The sequence below is a fragment of the Hetaerina americana genome, unplaced genomic scaffold (assembly GCF_022747635.1).
Source record: "Hetaerina americana unplaced genomic scaffold, ioHetAmer1.1.p SCAF_9, whole genome shotgun sequence".
NCBI classification, from domain to species: domain Eukaryota; kingdom Metazoa; phylum Arthropoda; class Insecta; order Odonata; family Calopterygidae; genus Hetaerina; species Hetaerina americana.
This window is the reverse complement of record NW_027287538.1, coordinates 48,700,247-48,715,658: the sequence shown is the minus strand read 5'-3', so window position 1 is coordinate 48,715,658 and position 15,412 is coordinate 48,700,247. Positions and strand designations below refer to the sequence as shown.

Below are 15,412 nucleotides of genomic sequence, written 5' to 3'. Positions count from 1 at the left end.
TAACTTCAAGGACAAGGTTACCGAATCGGGATATAGATATTCTGAATGATAGCGGTTATATCTAAACAATATCAATTAAGATAAAATATTCCATCAACATCCTTCAGTACCAAAATTAACTTAAACGGCACTTATTAGGGCACCCTGTACCAACACCCAATTGTGGCCATCGGTCACCGTGAATAAACATGATTACTGAACCGATCCACTTCACAACTTCGTGCATCACCAAAGAATAATTCTAGCGCCTTATTCACCAATGGTGAAAGGAACGTTTCGCGCCAATGAGCACCATCTCCGTCTGCTCATTCTTCAGTGGCACAATCAAATTCGCACGGATCGGTACGGGGAATTCCGCGGCAACCCTTCTGACACACGGGAAGTTATCGGAGCGGTTTTGGAACGAGAGGCATTTCATCGCGATAAAGCACTCTCACAGCGCACCACCGTTATGAAACTGAAGAGATCTTTGATCCAAGAGATGATTTGATTGCGGAACGTATCGCGCTGACGCAAGATAATAAACCAAAATAAGCAACGAACGTACCGTGGAAAGAGTCCCACAGCCCACAACGCGGTCAATTTATATAGTAAGTGCGTGTGTCAGGGGTCTCTCGAGTATTCTTGATAAAATGAAATGTTGATTTCAATCTTTTCTATCAATACGCGAGAGATACAGGAGGAGGCAGGAATGATGGATGCAGAGCATTTTGATTGGCAATGGGATGTTGAGGACTACGGGGGAGGGGGGATGTTAGGCAAGAGAGGAAGGGATACGAAGTGGATAGTCATGCTGGACGGAATGAAGGGATGTAATTCTTGTATATGATGCCAGGTTGATGTTGGGAGGCGCCAGAAAATGCATTGTTGTTCAGTTTTAGCCAATTCACAACCTACCTCAAACGATAAAATATGAATAATAATAAATATCAATAGGCGGTCATTTTTCTAGCATTGCGAGGGCTTTTAATTTCAAGGTTATATTAAAAATTCAACAGACTCGCGACTTAGGAAATTTTGCACCGTTCAAAATTGCTATATTAAAATATAGGGAGCCACTCAGCAAGGATTTTGGCCGTGCGTTGGCGTTCACTGCAAGAAAGATCAATTGACGCACCACTCATTCTTTTTAATTAAAAGAGGAAGAGTTCGCCACTGCAGTAAATTCAATTATTCGAAGCCTATCTTCGTGATCCATTAATTTGCCCTTATACATACATGGGAATAAGATTGTCGAACGAAGTAATGAAAAAAATAGATAAAAAATAAAAAAGTTGCGAGAGAAGTTCCGCTTGGCTTAAAAATTACTACAAACCGACTAAATACCACGCCACTAAGTAATCCACCCTCTCTCACACAGTTGCCTGAATGCTCGTACCCTCAGTCTAACACCGTTTGATGGATCGTATGGATGCATATGTAATACATACGGAAGAACGGAATCAAAGTCTTTAAGTCCCAATTCTTGAACTTAGAAATGGAAAACTACCCTTCCTCCCTGAGAAGTGTTAGCAAAAGACAGTTTCGATCAACATTTTAGACTTGCAGGGCATTGGTTTCGTTTCGATCGGAAATCTTGAATAACGAGCAGTTAAACTATCGAAACCTGCTCCATGTGTTTTTTCTTAGAAATGTATGTACTCCGTAGTGACTAGATATTGAGGGAGGACGATGAGGGTTATCTTGATAGAATTAGAGACTCGGCAACTCACCGATACCCGAGTACCGGTTTGTAATGGTACCTGCCGATGTCTAGGTAAACCTGCAACTGATAACGGTAAAGAAAACTAAATGCCGTCTCTCATGCTTGCAACAGCTTGTTTGGGGTCACGTACGTCCACTCTCCCGTCTACTTGCGTGACCATATATTTCAGTTATTATCCATTCAAGTTTAGAATCGTTAGATTTCGGAGTAACGACGACGTATTCCCACGAATCGACCAACATGACAACTCAGGGATTCAGTAGATCCTTTCAGGAACGCGCCCTGCCGCAAGTGATGTATGGAACTACATGTTGCAAAAAATACCGTTTGAATTTAGTCAGTCTAACATTTCTAGCAACAACACCCCAGCACACTAGAAAGGGTGCATTTTCACACCTAAAAATCTTGAAAAACAAATAATGATTACATTTTCCTCAGAAAAAATATAAGTATTTATATATATCGCTGTGCACAGATTTTCTCCAGGCCCAACTGGTAGGTACTCTCTAGGGAGGGTTCAATCCCTTATTTTATAATAGAGGGGAAGAGAGTTCTAACAGTCAGCAACACCAGATACCTTCGTGAATGGATGGATTTCCACCCTAGTTTCTGCAATAACTAGTCACACTTTCTACCTCTTAAATTCTCTCGAAAACAGCCAACTGGGGCGAAGATTCTTCGACATATTTTAGCTCACTCAAAATTTTCTTATATGAGGCCCATTGACTTCCTGCATCCACTAAACATAGCCCAATTAAGATGATAGATTTCCTTTTCTGTAAATTTCTTCATGATTGCCTAATGCCCTTCTAATGAAGCTGAGTTAATTCGAGACGCCAAGCAAATAAACTCGATGGATGCGTCATACGAAATGTTTTGGGTAAGAGTATCTTCTCAAGACAAATAGTTCTTCAACTGATCGTAGTAGTAGTAGTAGTTTTGAGGGGAGGCGACCGACAGCTGAGGTCATTTGCGCCATAGGGGATGGACAGGAAAGGATGAAGGGTGGAGAGAAACCCGGCGTCGGCATTAGCCTACTCTTTACGAAAGGCGCCAAGGGGTCCGCAGTTTAACGTCCCATCCGACGGACGGCGTACTCACTCAAAGTGCCCTCCACAAAGCACCTCAAGTAGGGATCGAGATACCTCTGAAAAATATTCAACACCGCCGGGATTTGAACCCGCGCCCTCACGGTGGGAAGCCAGTACGTTAGCCCCCGCACCATCTCGATCCCCTTCAACTGATCGTGAATTATATAATTTTTAATTCACGTCTGGTATTTTTTGTCATCTTATGGCTGCTCTTGACTCTTCCGTTGTAAAATTTAATTTATTAACCTCTCGATTATACCAAGCAAGATTAGATGATACAATTTTTGTTATCTTTGTTTCGGATTTTTGGGTTTGCAAAACAAATCTAATTCATTTTTTTTCATTTTATGCAAACAATTCATTTAAAGAAAATAGGTACTCGCCGCATTACTTCGGCCTCTCTCGTTTTATTCCCACAAAATTAGATCAACGAAGCAAGAAGTACATACAAATCAGTAGCGACCACGAATGTACTGCTACGAGTTAAGACATGACAGTTTTGCGGTAAAAGAGAAGGCTGGGAGTCAGCAAAACGAATAATAGTTTAATGATGGACACATAAGATTAACTAAAGGAGTGCGCTTTCTCGATTTTACATAAGATATACGTACTCTACACGCCATCCTCACAGCCCAACCCTTCCGTTCTCTTATGTCATCCTTCCAATCCTTATTCTCTCCCTCCCATTCGGAAAGATATGAACAAAATCTTTCACTAAACAACACACATTCCCAGAATGATCAATGGATTCATGAAGTAATAACAGAAAAGGTATAAGGCAAGGGTGTACACAAAGGTACTGATAGGATCGTACAAAATGGAGAGAGCTGCAAACACGAAATAGAAAAAAGCTCGGGGATAGTATGACGGATTACGGAGGAAAACAATGGAGCTTGACATTGGGAGGGGGGGGGGGTCTGATGATGGTGTGCTTCTTCCTGTTTAAGGTAAGACAAAAGTGGGCGATTGACCAATTCCGATTCGGGAATTTATGTTGAGATCCAGGAGAACTCATTCGTTCCACACGAGGAGATTCTAATTACTTTGGAATACAAGAAAAATCAATCGGAAGCCATTTCGCAATCGGTAATACGGGTGATTATTTTATAGAAACGACCGAGAGAATACTGTTATTCTTCCTCCTACAACACATACCGTTTCCCGTTTGTTTTTTGCCTCTCAATCAAAATATTTTGTCATCCAAGGCAACGTGGTAAAAATAAGCCACCCACTAGCGGGCCAGACACAACCGGTTTTCTGGCTTAAGATAATTGATAAGAAACCGCTTCCATTAACGATACGTCTTAACGTATCGTTAATCGTATCGTGTAAGTCCAAACATGTTAGAAAACACAAATGGGGAGGCATGTGTTAAAAGCACAGATAAAAGAGGTTATCCAGTCACTGTATTAAAAAAGTCTTACTTTATCGGCTAAGGAAATTAAAGCCCTAGACATCTGAAGCACTTAATTCCTCACGACCGGAATTGAACTAGTTTCGATTAGGCTCCTGCGTTCATTTCACGACAGGTTTCTGAACTTATTTATGAAGGAAGTGACCGATATCATAATCATTTAATGACACCACCCTTAAAATGCAAAACTCTGCTCGAAATAGAAGCACACCGCAGCTCACACACGTCACTTGCACCTAATGCGCAGTCCGACGAAGAAGAGACGTTAAAAATCGCACACCCGGAGCGTGCGGACCATTCGGTCAGAAAAACCCTCCTGCATACACGGCACTTCGAAAATCGACCCTTTCCCCGACTGATTCAATCTTTTGGCAGCGTTATAAAATAGAAGGTATCGTCCGCTCCTCGCTTCTACGGGTCGCAGAACTCGCGCCGAGTTTAATGGACCATCCGAATCAGGATAGGCATATTGAAGAGGGGGCAAAGCACAAAATAGGACAGCCGAAGGACCAGGATTACGCAATGGGATGCGCAAGGGTGGGAGGGAGAGGGGTTGTTGGGGGGGGGGGGAAGTCGAGGGCCACGCGTTAGGTAAGAAGGAAGTGGGTGTGGGGGAGGGATGGGGGTGCGATGAATAAAACCGCGAGAGCGACAGCGAGAGCCAATTAACTAGCCACAAGCCCTAAGTTCATTGCACTAGGACAGAGGGGTCAAAGTACTTCTGTCCACTCCCCCATCGATACCCTCCGAACCTAATGGCGACAATAATTATGTAACCGGTAGTGACCGGAAGGTGTTTCCATCGTGAAAATTACACGGAAACACCTGAATTACCCCGATGAGCCCACAGAAACATCAATAAAATTATGTGAATCCTTCGCCATCGCGATTCGCACGACATTTCTTGATAAACAAGTTGCATTTATTCATAATTCACAATAACCATATAAGTGCAGATAATTGAAGAAAATTTAGACAAGCAGACGTTCGTAAGGGTAAGGATTAAAATATGCTTGTGGTACCCTGCTCGACAATAGTCGCCTCAATATTGGGAGGAATGGGACCAGAATCCTCCGGTAAAAATAGATAGTGAAATTTCTACGTCTACGAATTTGATATTGAAACTATTTCCATTATCAAAGACTAAAACGGTTCTGCGCGCAACCAAGAAGTAAAACCACCATAGCTGTCGTCGCACCCTTGAGGACTAAGAACAAACCAACCACGAATGTGATGGCAACCAAGACACTCCTCACATATTCACGTAGAATAGACCGCACCAAATAAGCATGTCGAGACGACAATCATTTGGAGAAATATCTATTACGATGCATTCAGTCAAAATGTACCACCTACTTTTAAAGCATAAAAAATTAAGTGCCTCGAAGATGTAAACTTAAGTTTAAGTTTTTAAGTTAACTTCAAGCTTTCTAACTAAACTTGTTAACAGAGAACCCTTCGGTTCCAAATGTCAGCAACAATGAATAACATTTCTCTCGATAATGTGGCGACTAGGATTACAGGCATGTGGTTCCTTTAATGAGAAGGTTAACCATTGCACATCGGGAAACTTTTTCCGCCCATTTCGGTTTATTCCGAGGGTAATTTTAAGGCCTTAGGACAATGGCAAATGAAATCTAGCTCCTAAATCAAACACGAGGTAGACTAGTACGACAAAACGGGACGACAATGACATAAAAAGGAAGAGATTGGCAAAATGAATCTAGAGTCCTCCGCCGATGAACCTTGAAGAGAAAACTGAAGAAACGGTACACACGCCACGGGAAAACGAATAAACAACTTAAAAAGAGTGATGAGAATGAAACGACTGAGAATTGAGTTGACGTCCCGCGGGGTAACTCACATTTCACAACACAAGTCCAATATTAAACGTAAGCCGTCCGGGGAAGACTGACTGGCCGCTGGGGCCAATTCCCTCCGACACAGATATCTTCGCTCCGGTCATAGCCGTAATTGTAACTCATCAAATAAATCAGTGAGCTACCATGCGATGAGAAGGGCACGGCTAAATGAGACTCTACCACGCGGCTCAAATATTTTGACACGTCAGTTCATGAAGCTTCACAGAATTCCCTCGACCAGCAACGGAAAATATTCTTTCACCGAGGGACATTTACTATTATCGTGAAGAGAAACCATTCCCGATCTCAGAGCGTAAAATATTTCGAGTCCGGCATGCAGGCTCTCCAACATCATCCCGTTCCATCGCGGATCTTTGAGCCTTTCCCCATTCCCCTCACTAACAGAATAATTTCACTGTATGTGTGTCACGCCGGGCGTAAGTGAGCTCATTAAACCCCGTTCACATAAGTAGCAGGGGGTTGGAGAGTGATGACGCGATCTTGGTCGAGCGTTTTCTAACGCACAAAGGTGGGTAAATCCCGGCCTGAGTTTATCGAGCTTTAAAGTCTCCGGGTAGCCATGAAAACAAACCAGTCTTCGCGTACCGTTCTGTCAAGTTTGGTTAGAATTGGTACATCCGGGCGGGAGGAAAGGCACGAATAAGGCGGGAAGTGGGAGACTGGGAATAGAGGAGGACCGAAGTCCGTCACGCGAATTAATTACTTCGTCAGCGCCTTACGGTGACTGGTCACGCTTTCTTCATTCCGCCAGAGTAATATGGCGAATGACCAAGTTCCCGAGATTCTTAAAACATCGAAATGAACAATCATATTTATTTCTATCAATATTAATTAATATATATTTTATTATTTTGACCCAAAAGAGAATAGGTCAGAAGCACATGAGCAATGTGTCCAACAACTTCAGGAAACTTTTTAAGTAACCATCTTCATGTTTTCCGACTACAAATTTAATGAAATGACCACCGAGACATTATCAAACATTATGTAGGAAACATAAGTGCAGCGGTTTGTACTTCAGCTACTAAAGACTCATCAGCGTATTTATAATGTTTCCGTGTTCGAGGACTAACATGAATACTAAATAAAAAACGTTGCTCTACTTAGGCTTGCGGGCATCAATATATTTAAAATCGGCCCACGGCAAATAACCCGCAAAATGATGCAGAATGGACTCCCTTGTAAAAAGTTATATGCCATTAGAATACCTTAGGCATAATTGAATAGTTGAAGAGCAACCATATTCATGAGAAATAACTTTCTGCGAAACCATAATCCAGATAGTGGATTGATGTATCTATCAATTCATCACCCGAGCCACCATACATCACCACAATAGGGTCATCGAACAGCTCAACGAAGGTAATTCGATTGACTACAACTAATTGGAAAAACCTCTGAAATGAAACCACATTACGTGGTCTGCCGATGAAACTTTTTTTCCTGACACCTTGATAAATCAATCCACGCCGCTCTTACGCGCGAGGAATCATTTTTAAAGTCGATTCTAATTACGAACGGTGCAGGGCGCTGCACAAACCGAGACCTACTTTCTGCGGCTTCGCCGACCACCCACGATTGTGCAACGAGCAACGACGCTCAAAGAGCACGTGCACCTGCTCACACGAGGGAAGCGCGGCCTGCATGAGGCACGAATTTCCGCGATGCGGATGGCTCGTACGGGAGACGGTGGCCGCGAACAGACGACGAGCGTCACTTACCAGAGTCCTTCCCCTATCGCATCTGACAGTATCGCCTTGCTTGCCCGATCATTAGGTTCGAAGGTTGACATCCGAGAACTTTGGATACGCTTTGTTCCTTGCAACACACAATTATCAAAGTTCATTAATACTCTTACGAAACATCATGACCTAAAGAAAAGATTCCAACAGTTAAACTGAAACATTTCCCTTCGGGAAACCCCGTGCGGTAAAAAAAGTGCCCATACACCGACCGGAAATTGAATAAAAGAACCGTCAACAGTGGACACGATGTACATTTCCATTAGTGACACTTGAGGGCTATTTTAGATTTTTCAAATCACTGCGCGCTAATGAGCGTTTCCGCATACAAGTAATGCCGCGAAACATCGTTTCAAATGAAACATTCCTCCATAAAAACCGACCGACCGCCTCATCCTTGACCTACTGGTCTCCACATCTCGAGGCCAAAGCTTCCTGACACTCACCCAACGAAAGGAAACGAGATCAAAACAGATGCCTCCGAAAGTACTACGCTAAAGATAGGAAAACCTACAGTCCAACATGCTGCGCAGAAAACTAAAAAGGGTGAACACGGCAGGTGACGTTCCGGTCCTAACCGCGACGTTACGAATCACCTCGTACCAACCGAAACCATCAAATTTCGCGAGGTCAAGGCATTTCGACCGTATTAAGGACATTCCTTCGGACGCAAATCAACTATGAAATGGGTGAAGAAAGGCAGGAGCAATGCACCAATGCATGGAGATATTTGAGGACAAAATTCTTTAAAATTATAATGGCTACCCAATCTCCGTCAAAAAACTCCTCCCGTCATGAGTATTTATTTCATTCCAAAGACAATTTGACCACGACCTTTCATTCCTCTGTCGCCCTTGTAGCGCTTCTAACCCTTCCTCTTTACCTGGCCTACTAATATGCATTAAAGGAACCCAATCCTGATCATTCCCCGAACACTAAATGGTCGCCCAAAGTTTGGCGAAGAGACAATTCTCAAGAGTCTCTCTCGTAAACGCAGAAATGAACTCCGGGAATTGGCGTCAGGGAAGCGGTCGTTATTGTTCGATTTCTGTTCTTCCGTGACCTTCGATCAACCAAATCCTTTCCCTCCAAGATTGGGAAACACCGCTCCGTCCACCTGTTTTGTAACCTTCAAGGTGAAGACGCTAAGCAGTCGACCCAAAAGGGCGTATTGCACAAAAATATCTGTGCTCTTCCGTAAAAAGTGCCAGTTTATCAGCTACTCGAGGAGGGGCACTTGAGGTAGCTTATCCGGTGGAGATGGAGAGAGGGGGCGGGTAACAACAACCCACCGACGTCAGCGACTAATAGTCCGACAAGAAGAATACGAAGTCGGCGCGACACGGTAATCTCCTCAAAATTGAGAAAATATTAATACTTGAGCAAAAAATGGCATTTCCGACCGCGAAAAGTTAACATGAAATATATTCCCCCATACATTTTGGGTACGTGGGCCGAAATGAAAAATCACACCACCTCCCTATAGTTTTTATGGAGCTTAGCTTATAAGGGGGGTAAAAATACGGGAAGAGGTATAAATTCTCTTATTTTTCCAAAAAAAAATATTTTAATGCTTTAAAAAGGGCACGGTGATTCGTAACGAGAACGTTTTCAGTCCATGTCATGGTAATGGTAAAAATTTGAATCGCCCGACACAATTCATCGCGAGTGATACTTAACCATCAAAATGCTCTCTCGCCCTTAAAATTTTATCAGAAACATTAACCCATTTGGTTCGCTACGCAACGCTTAATACTCCTGTGTGGAAGCCAATAACCATGACTGATAATGTCACTGAACAAATCTAATCTTTACCACCACTCCATGTCATAGTACAGCCATGGCGAAACGAGGTTCTTAATCTATCAATCCAAACGGGTGGTTCACAACTCAAAAGAAAACTACCCTTGGACCGACAATACCACGTATTTATCTTAGGAATGATTATTTCTTAATGTAACGGATCTATTAAAAGCTCAGCCTGCTCTTTTTTAAATTCCGATACCTCACACCTAAATTGAACTTGGAACTAACTTTTATTCACCGAACAAATGACCGATGGGCCTGCGAAAGCAGAGTATGGGAAATGTATGTCCTTCATTAATTTCATACTGCCTGTCGTTATGTCGCCTGTGTCCCGAAGAATACTAATCGTAACAATTTGAGAAGTCTGGTAGGGAAAATTTTTATCCGTAAATGGACAAGATTGACGCAACTACTTCGAGCAGGATGGTATCGCAAAGAAATCTCTAGTGCATGTTAATAACACCAGAAATAGACGCAGCCTTTTTGCTTTTAATGATAACACGACCCTCCTGCTAATCTACATACCTGGTAATCGCCATGAGTTAAAACCTGAACTTCCCATACTTAAAACCTTACTACTTTTCTTCCTAATGGTACAAAACTTTTTAAAAAATAAGCAAATAAAATGTATCTTACACCTTCTTTGGATGAACTTCGCGTCACCTTAATCGTCTGGGACATCAGATTCATTACTAGTTAAAGTCAATCGATTCACGAGATTAAGACGGCTTTTTACATGTGGTTCGCAAAGAAATCTGTGGAGACAGCGTCAGCCTAATAAGCGCCCCCACGTTTAAATTTTCATCTCTGTAATGAACTTTATCCAAATCCACAGAGCGTGATGATTTGGAATATTTCAAACGCTGTGAAAAGGCAATTTGTTTTCCAGAAATCAATTCAAATATAATTATTGAACGAATAGGATAGAGAAACTAAAAGAAACTCCAACGCCAAAATAATCCTCTGAAGAGACAACCTTAGAATCCCGACTTTTCTAATCCCCTCTGAATATACGATCTAGTGAATTTTGAAAACAAAAAAGAACCAAGGTTTACCACAATTAGCTATCCCAGGGAAAACAAGTGAGAACTTTAAATCCATGAGTATCTTTTTATATAATTAACTACAGAATAGAAATTAACGTGTGAGCAAACGATACCTCAACTTGTGTATGCTACATGAAAAATTATGTACACAACATGAGCCTCGATTTTAAGTAAATGTAAGTTTAAAATGCAAATTTGAACGCGAAATGTAGCTTTTCAACCCCCCCAATGACGTGCATCCCTTCTGAACTAGTCCAACCCAAGCATCCCAGGAAGCTTTTTAATCATAGCAAATACAGCTATAATGATAAAATTGTCGAGAGGACACCCAACTATAGTAACCAGCCTATAGTCATCTAACGATTAAAGTGTACACAATCAAAAATGACGAGAAAACAGGCTCCCCGCACTCATTTGAAACTCTTTTCGAGGGGACGATAATCCCCCCCTGATCCCTTAGTTACCATTAGTTTAAGAACATCATACACACGGGTTGAATATTTAGTCATGGAAGACATGGTACCGTTTATTTCGTGAATGAGGGCATCAAAATTAAAAGAACTGAGGGAGATTCCGCGAAATTTACTTTAACGGAGTCATTAATGTGCACCGAAAAGCAAGACTTTTACAGAATAGCAATCTTTCACCTTGACCGGAATCCCAAGATTCTTGTTTTCAGTCAAGGGAAATGATTTTGACGCCGCCAAACTCGTGCGTTTTAGGGCATCAACACACTTAAAGAGAGTCATATGGACGTCAATTATCGAATTCTCTTTAGCTGATGGAACCATTCGCTTATCAAAACCTGACCTACATTCGTTCCCATAGCGTATGATTCTACGCAATATGAAACAAATTAATACGTAAATCGCAGCAAAAATCCCCTATCGATACCGCCCCACCAGTAGACTATCCACACTTCGGGATTGAGGGCGTACTTGGAACTTTGTACTTTGCATAAAGAGGATGAACTATGCGAATTAACTGCTGGGTGATGGCATTTATTGAAAATGTTTCCGACAGGCGAGATTTAGATGTGCAAGTGCCTTCATCAGTTGAATCGAATTCAATCAACGCCATCCATAGGACTAAGAATTTGATGCACCCAATTTCGTACATGAAATAAAAGAGGCATCTCCCTTCACCCCTAGGGTATTCACAACTTGTGCGTGTGACGATGTCTTCTTAAGCTAATTTTGATTCGCAAATCGCCGATGGCGCAAAATCGGGTCTCACAGCTCTCCGGGGCGCATCTCATTTCGGCTGGGAGAGGAAGGAGACAGGAGACAACGTGCAGGGGCGGGCGACGCCGACCTCCGCCCCCTCTTTTGGCAGAGAGCACGCATACCCCGATCGCCAAGCGTGAGATGACGGCCGACACGAGAAACAAAAAAAAAGATTCCAGATGGAGAGAGAGAGGGAGAGCCATTTACGAGGGCTGAAAGGAGAGAAGCCACAGGCGAGGCATCGGTCACTTGCGGGTTTCCCGTTCACCCACGGCCGGCGGATCATTAAAGCCACGATGCCACGGGCGATTCAAGGGATTAAAGACGTCGCGTCCCCCCCCCAAGAAACTGGAGGCCTCCGAACAGGGCGACTGCCGTCCCCCTTCCCGCCTTTAACCGGACCCCTACACTACCCCACTCCCGACTAGTGCAGAAACACAAGAAAAAGATCCGTTATTTGAAAATAGGGCGAGTACGCCGCCAAGATTACGTTGTTTCGCGAAAATGGTCCGTGCATTTACGTGGAAATCGCTCGCGAAAATTGGTCATCAATACGCGAACGACACCGTAAAATCCACATTTATCATTACTAGGGCACGAGACACTTTCACGGAAGCTGCGCGACGCTGTATGAAAGAAGTTCAACGATCATCGAGGACAGTGGCATCTAAAGCCACGAAGGCGTACATAATGAGAAGACAACTGGGCTCATTGAAGACACGATTACAAACAAGTAGTAGTACGTGGAAATATTCGCGTGGGACTATGAATCAGAGACATGAACATTTTGAAAGACTTAGCAGGGAATGGAAACCTTGGGAGAATGGATTCTGAAATAAAAAATATATGTATCAAATGGAAAATGGGAAACTTTATATGAAAGTAACAAGTGTGTCACATTCGAGTAATCTATTCAGATAAGATGAGGTTCAGGTTTTTATCAAGACTTGAGAAGCAGTGATTGTTAGCAAGGGGCGGTTCCAGCAAGAACAAATTACTTATGCATGATCTTAAAACAGAGGATGTGAGACTAAAGCTTATCAGAGAGCGCAAGAAAACTAGTGTTGATGGCAAAAAAGACTACAGGACTTCTGCCAACCAACCATTGAATTCCAGAACTAATGAATTGAACATAGACACTTCACTTAAAAAGAAACGACAGAATTCTTACAATTTTATTAATACTTCTATGTGAACCAGATCACAATATGGACTCACAATTAAGCTCTGTGACCCGGTATTTAAGAACGAAACACACATAAACGCCTATAATAGGTAATCAACATCAGTATTTCAATCCTAAGATCAGTTCACTGCATCCCTAAATTCTACGGTATTATTCCCTCACCACCTGATAGATTTCAGTTCAACGTTTTCTTAATTTGTCCAATGTACTTATCCCGATATCCCTAGCGAGATTTTCCCTTCTATTATGTTTCTAACTAATCGATTGTCTCTCGAGGAGTGTCCAATCCATCTAGTTGTTCTTTGACATGGAGTTCTCAATGTGGTCCTCTCCTCTTCCGCTTTTATACACACTTCCTCGTCATAATATACAATGTTAAAAAAAATATAAGAGGCGAAGCCAAGGCTTAACATCCACCATTTGAAAACGAAACCACCAACACCAAAATGAAATGAACCACAAACAGGGAGGAGGACGTGGTGACGTTGAGAGACTTGCCGACTCATACGGGCACGCACACCAGCAGCCAAATTTGCATTCCCAATGTGCTTTAGCGACGGAAACCACGAGGCACGGATGCCAGTAGATTTACAGGTGAAAATAAAAACGAAAGGGAGATGCAACCGAAACTCGCGAAACCGAAAGCACGTCGTCGGAGGGTTGTCACTGGCGCACCGACACCTCAAGACGGACACTGCACATAGGGTCCTTCGCATTAGTTGGGCACGAGGCGAGCGAACTGCGACTTCACACAACACTTCAATATAAGAGCACCACCGAACAGAACAACACACCAAGACATGGAGTTTTGAAACGAGGGGCCTTTACTCACGCAGTAATACTGGCACCAGGATCCCCGGTAGATCAACGGCGATCGGGTAAGCACTCGAGTCCTGTACAGTTTATTCACTGGGAATGGATATCAAAGCGGTGTCGACGGGTTTATGAACGGGACGGTTGCTCGGCAGGGGTGTGAGGAGATGACGAGATGAGTTTGGAGTGGGGGAGGGGAGAGGGGGAGAAAGAAACTGTGCGTGCAAGGAGACAGAAGGAGGTTTGCGCAGACTTGTGAGGAAAATGAATCGGGCAGGGAGGAAAAGACCGAGATTGGTGGGGAAGCGAGATAGGATGGGACGTAAGATAAGGGGGTCGAGAATCTCTTATGGGGACTTTTCTTCTACCTGACAGGTGAGGGGGAGGTGCCAAAGGGGAGGGCAAGGGCGATGGGACGCGAGTTATGTCGAGGTAGGCAAACCACCGTTCCAATTCGGAAGAATGTGACGGAAAAAAATCTCCACCATTGTTCGCTTAACAACCATGCCGGTGAGAATATGCACCCAAGGTGAATTTTGACGTAATCGCGTGTTTTTTGCTCAGGAAAACAAGATTACCATACTGCGTTACGCAATGTGATATAGGAGAAAAGATATTTTTTCTTGCAACTCCCTACAGAGGGAAATCGCTGGAATAGTTGATTGATAAAATTACGAAATCAAGTTTTCTGCATATCAATGGAAAATGCGGGGACGGAACAGTCACGACATTGTGGCAAGGAACATTACGACTAGGAATTACTGTTTTCCGATGAAGGACTAAAAATTGCAAACGCGGAATTACCTGGATTCGACGGGAAAAATAAACTGCCTGTTAACTAGTAAAAAGCGCCAGAAAATTAAACATCTGACAAAGAATCAGAAACTAAGAACCTCTACCACTATGGAGACATGACATCGGCGGAAAATCACATTCACTACCTTCTTTCGCTCAAACGTACGAGGGTCATCCGGAAAGTAGTACCCGTTCGTGCCGCATGAAGTGCTGACGACGCGAGTAGCCGCTGGACGAGGTCAGATAGCTTCAGTGGCTTGTCTGCCTTCTCTGAGCCAAGTTGCGTGACGCTAGCATTGCCTGTGTTGTTTCTGTGATTGTTTACAATGTTTAAAAAAATTGAGAACGCCGCCAGTTGTGAAGTGAGGGCAGTGATTAAATTCCTCAATGCAAGAAACGTTCGCCCATGTGATATTCATCGCCAATTAAAGGAGGTGTATGGAGACAATGTAATGGACGAGTCGTCTGTTCGGCGGTGGTGTCGCAACTTCAACATGGGGAGGGGGAACACACACGACGATGAGCGTTCGGAGAGACCGTCTGTCATTACAGACCAACTGGTGAGCTCAGTTGACGAATTCGTGAGGAACGATCGGCGCGTCACAATTGATGACATCTGTGAGCATTTTCCCAATGTTTCTCGAACAATTGTTCATGAAATTGTTAAACACCATCTGCATTATGCAAAAATTTGTGCAAGATGGG

General features: G+C 43.1%; 1 protein-coding gene across 4 annotated transcripts in view; it reads right to left on the bottom strand.

Moving 5' to 3' along the window:
- Positions 1 to 15,412, bottom strand: part of Acsl (Acyl-CoA synthetase long-chain) — a 76,491-nt gene that overhangs the window by 38,549 nt on the left and 22,530 nt on the right. The window contains exon 1 of one of the 4 annotated variants that reach the window (XM_071598108.1): positions 13,932 to 14,060. The exons of the other annotated variants lie outside the window; for them this stretch is intronic. The gene's annotated coding sequence lies outside the window, so the exon portion shown is untranslated. Of the gene's footprint in view, positions 1 to 13,931; positions 14,061 to 15,412 lie in introns of those variants that run through there. 4 annotated transcript variants of the gene reach the window in all.